This window comes from Bubalus kerabau, chromosome 5 (genome assembly GCF_029407905.1).
Source record: "Bubalus kerabau isolate K-KA32 ecotype Philippines breed swamp buffalo chromosome 5, PCC_UOA_SB_1v2, whole genome shotgun sequence".
NCBI lineage: Eukaryota > Metazoa > Chordata > Mammalia > Artiodactyla > Bovidae > Bubalus > Bubalus kerabau.
Window position 1 is genome coordinate 12728139 of NC_073628.1, and position 6000 is coordinate 12734138.

Here is a 6000-nt window from a genome sequence, read left to right on the forward strand (position 1 = left end):
AATTTTGGGACAGAATAGCTGCACAATGAAAGGTTTAATGGTATTGACAGATGTTATGGACAAAGATTATAAAAGGGAAATACGTGTTATGGTAAATGTTGTGAAAATGGGGAATGTACAAAAAGGGGAACATTTTGCACAATTATTACTTTTACCATATGTCAAACCAATGAAAGCATCTGATAAAATTCAGCAGGGAGGCTTTGGTAGTACCAACCTTACTGCTGAACTGTCCACCTTGTTAAAGGAACATCAGAAACCCATGCTCACTTTACGCATACGGGGAAAAAATTTCACAGGCATGCTAGATACCGGAGCTGACATTTCAGTCATTAGAGCAGAAGAATGGCCCCTTGATTGGGGTAACATTGTGGCTCCTTCTAGACTACTAGGAGTGGGTGAAACTGATGTAATAAAAAAGAAATCAAGAAAATGGCAAATGTTGATAGAACTAAGAAATGTTAATAATATTATCATTCCTATGGGGCCATTACTACCTGGATTACCCTCCCCTTCCATGGTACCAAAAGGCTAATCTATAATTATTATTTTACAAGATTGCTTTTTAACTATACTTTTGCATCCTAAAGATAGAAAACATTTTGCTTTTTCAGTTCCTTCTATAAACCACATGGCTCCTGTTAAAAGATTTCAATGGAAGGTTCTACCTCAGGGAATGAAGAACTCTCCTACCATTTGCCAATATCTCATCTCTGTTTTGTTACAACCCATTAGAGATAAATATCCTACTGCTTTCATAATTCATTACATGGATGATATACTTCTCTCCATGGAATCTGAACTCTGTTTACAACAGTTATATAATGAAGTTACTACTCCTCTTCAAAATCATGGCCTGCTTGTTGTGCCAGATAAAATTCAATTGAAAGCACCCTTTAATTATTTAGGACATGTTATGGAAGAATCTAAAATCAAACCTCAAAAAACTCAAATTTCTGTGTAGTCTCTATGCACGCTGAATGATTTTCAAAAGTTGCTAGCAGATATTAATTGGCTATGGCCATCTGTTGGCATCCCCACCCATGCCTTACAAAATCTATTTAAAATTTTAGAGGGATCCCTTAACCCTAATACCCCTAGGCAGCTAACAAAAGAGTCCAGAGAAGAGCTAGCCTTAGTGGAGGAACACATTTAACAATCTTTTTCAACTCGGCTAGATCATGATCAACTGGTTTCTTTATATATATTCCCCACTGAACATTCGCCCACTGCAATTACATCTCAACACAGCCCAATAGAATGGGTATATTTACACACTAAACAGTCTAAAAAAATCGTATTGTATATTGAGAAAATAGGACAATTAATCGTGTCAGGGAGAAGCCATGCCATGTACAAACTTTGGCTGAATTTGATCCATATACAATACACATCCCCTTGACAAAAAAGGAATTGCAAATTGTCTTACAGTATAACCTGACCATGCAAATAGCATTAAATGATTTTCAAAATGTTATCTTATTTCATTTGCCAAAAGGAAAATTATGGGACTTTCGACAATGTACTAAATTCATTATAACTAATATCATTGCATCCCAGCCTATTTCCAATGCACCCACCTATTTCATTGATGGCAACAAGAAAGGTGTAGCAGGGATTGTCGGCCCTGATATCAAAGAGAAATTACCCACTACCTATTCTTCAGTGCAAAGAATTGAATTGTATGTTTTATATGTGCTTTTGTCTCTTCAATCATTATCCTTCAACGTATATACTGATTCCAAATACCTTGCTTCCATTTTTCCCAACTTTGTTACCACTTTTTTATACAATCTAGATGAAGAATTATATACTCTTTTTTCACAGACTCAAGCCTTAATTCGCTCATGTACAGAACCTTTCTTCATTGCACATATACGTGCTCATTCAGGTTTACCTGGCCCTCTGGTTGCAAGAAATGGTGCCATTGACAGGCTCATAGCTCCCGTCTTTACATCTGCCAGTGACGAACATGCTAATCTTTATACCAATGCTAACAGATTGCACTCTAAATACCATATTCCCCTCACTGAAGCAAGGCGTATTATTACAACCTGTGACGTCTGTGCTCCTTTGCACTTACAAACTACGATTTCAGGAGTTTACCCCCGGGGGCAACAACCTAATTCCCTTTGGCAATCTGACTTCACTCACTGCTCTCTAGGAAAGTTTTTTTTTTGTTTTTGTTTTTTTTTTGCTTTTTATCTCAGGAGATACATTTTCTGGCTTTATCTGGGCAATACCTGTCTATTCAGAATCCAGCAAACATGCCATTTCCACACTCTTACTCACCTTCCCCATTATGGGGATTCCTTCAGTCCTGAAAACAGACAATGGACCTGCATTTACCTCGCACTCATTTCATTCATTTTTATTGGAATGGAACTTCACACACATTACAGGAATACCCTATAATCCCCAGGGTCAAGCCATTATTGAAAGAGCCCACTGCACACTAAACACTCATTTATTAAAACAGAAAGGGGGAATTTGGAAGAGGAGATACACTTCTTATCTTATGAACCCTCAATTATTATTATCTTTAACTCTTTATTTCCTAAAATTTTTAAACTTAACAAAAAATAATTCTGACACTAGTGCAGATAGACATTTTGCAGAAGACAAAAACAGCAAATTAGAAATCAATACACCAATATGGTATAAGCAATTTAATCAGTGGCTGCCAGGAATCTTACAACTCCTAGGCAAGGGTTATGGTCTTGTCGTTGCAGATGGAGAGGAAATCTGGGTTCTCCTTTGCCATGTCCATTACCGAGAAGGACCCCAAGACTGGACTCCCTCAGCAGGTGATGAAGCTGATGCGAAGGGTCTTGTCAATGACCTTGGAGGAGCCAATGAGGAAAAACCACCGTCTGAATCCTTACCCGACATGGGCTCAAGTGAAAAACATGACTCGTCAGGCTGAGCAAACACTAAAGAACACTGGAACTCCTATGACTCCAGATAAGCTGTTTCTGGCAGTGTTAGCTGTTTTTTCATGTTCCTCTGGGGTAAGTGAGTAATATGTTTATTGGGCATATATACCTAATCCACCTTTGTTATCCATAGTGGATTGGGTTGACAAGGCCCCTATGGTATTCACCAATGATAGTCTGCACTTCCCTGCCCCGTGGTCAATGCAGAGGCCAATTCATGAAGAAGATGAAGGAAAAAGATAAATGTTTCAATTGGATTCAAGACACTACCTATATGCTTCAGAGCTCACTCTTTGTGCATCACTATATTTCCACAATGATGGGCTTACTCTGTACACAATGTTTCCGCCTACAGTATAGGAATGTTTGCAACTGCATCCTTCCTCTTAAATGGTTCTGAAAGACATTATCCTGGATAAATAGCTAACTATACTGACTCACTTTTCCAGCCTAAAGAACTAGTATGTGATACTGTATCTTGGAGAAAGAAACGATCAATTAAACCACTATATTTTTCTGACTGTCGGGGACAGTTCGGGAAGGTTTCTATCAAACAACAAGATCAATCCATATTCAAATTCATGGATTGGGGTCCTCATGGGTTATTTGTGAATTGCTCTGAGGAGCAAGAAAAAAATCATAGCTGTTCCTGGTATCATAGAGTCAACACGTGGGGATTCCATAAGACCAATATTGGCTTTTTGGACTGATAAGGATGTATTGTTAAACTGGTATAATGGAGGGTTGTCTCCACCTCGGCCCAGAACTATAGTTCCTCTTATGAGACCTGAATAGTGGCATATTTGGAAGACTCCTGCTGCACTGGAACTCTTTGCCAGCGTACATGGGACTGCGAAGGCTTTAAAATCCCAAAACTATACCTTTATGTATAATAGTACAGGTTATAACCAATCCTGTGTGCACCTCCCGTACATGTTTATTGTAGGTAACTTTGATATAGATCTTTCTGCTAAAATTGTTAACTGTACAGCTTGTGCTTTATATACATGTTTAAACCATACTATTTCTTACCACAATGCCGGTGTCGCTATAGTCAAGCAGAGGTCTGAACTGTGGCTTCCTGTCAATTTACCAGAGCCATGGGCCGACTCTGTATTCCTTTCAGTTCTGCCCAGAAATGGTCTGAAAAGGTCAAAGCGCATAATAGGGTGGATTATTGCTGGCATTCTTAGTCTAATATCCATTGTTACAGTAGGAACCCTGTCTGGTATGGCATTACACAATTCTATACAAAATCATGATTTTATCACGGCATGGCACAAAGACTCTCATGATCTTTGGACTGGACAAGCCCAAATAGATCAGCAATTACAAACACAAATTAATGAGTTACAAACTGTGATGATCCACTTAGGAGATCAAGTGCAACAACTGACTTTCCAAACACATATACATTGTGACTGGAATTTTACGTCTTTTTGTCTGACTAACATGCCTTATAATAGCACTGAGTATCCTTGGGATAAAGTTAAAGCACATTTGCAGGATCTTACAGACAACTCAAGTTTAGACATCAATCTGTTGAAACAACAAAATGCTAATTTTCAAGTTGAGGTACCTAGGAAATTGTACAGCACTCAATTTTATGATACTTTAACCAAAACCTTATCGTCCCTAGACCCTAGAACTTGGTTTTCAGGAAGCAACATTTTTATATATGTATTAATCACCCTACTTTTTCTGTCATTGATTATAGGATACAGATGTCTCTACTCAAGCCTCTGTGCCTCTCACAACGGAGTCCAACTAGCAGCTGCCGTGCTTAAACTAAAAACGAAAGGACAATATGTTGGGAAATGCAGTGCAAAATAGCCTTGAAGGAGAAGGTCCTTGGGAAAATGGCAGAGGGCCAGAAGTACCCAGGCTTTGCAATAGCTTAAAAACATCTCCTGCTTTTAGCTATGCTCGGCGCCAAGATTTAATAATATTAAAGATGTTGCTTGAGAAAATGGGTCATGGGATAAACACCTGGGTCATTTAGAATGTGCTGTCCTTGAAATATCTTTTACTGATTATGTCTTAACCCCGTACGTGCTCTGCTGGCCATATACTCTAAGCTCTTTGTTCCTGCTTCTATAAAAATGCTCAACAGCAGATACAAATTTGTCAGTCCTTGCAAGAGACTGTCCGAGTGTTGTTCTTTCAGCTTCATCATTTCCAAGTCCTGGGGAGAAAATCCCCACAAATGCTGCTGGGGAGAATGCAATGCATGTATTGGGGGACCCAGGTTCCACAGAACCTTCAGCCTTTCTGAGCTTCCTCCAGGGGTGGAGCTACAAACTATTTGCTTGGAGCTGCCATGGTTAGGCACTTTTGAAGTGGAAGCATCCGTTCTTTCCACCTGGAGGCCCTCAGTAGATGCCTCAGTTGAGTCAGCAGGGGTCACAGGTTGATTTCCTTTCAGATTGACTGGTTTGATCTCATTGTATAAGGGACTCTCAAGAATCTCCTCAAGGACCACAGTTCAAAAGCTCAATTCTTTGGCATTCACCCTTTCTTATGGTCCATATTGCACATCTGTACATGATTACTGGAAAAATCATAGCATTGACCCTAGAGACCTATGTAGCAAAGTGAGTCTCTGCTTTTTAATACACTGTGCAGGTTTTTCATAGCCTTTCTTCTTTCCAAGGAGCAAGTGTCTTTTAATTGTGTGGCTGCAGTCAAGGTCCATAGTGGTTTTGGAGCCCATGGAAATACAATCTGCCACTGTTTCCACTTTTCCCTCATCTATATGCCATGATGTGATGGGATCAGATGCCATGAATGTTGAGTATATTTTTGTGAATAGTTGTTTGAATGTTGAGTTTTAAGCCAGCTTTTGCATCTCATCTCCTCACCAAGAGGCTCGTTAGTTCTTCTTTGCTTTCTGCTATTAGGGCAATGTCATCTTCATATCTGTGGATGTTGATATTTTCCCCAACAATCTTTATTCCAGATTGGGATTTATGCAGTTCAGCATATCAAATGATGTATCCTATATAGAAATTAAATAACCAGAGTGAGAATGTACACCTTGTCATGCTTCTTTCCCCCTTTCAAA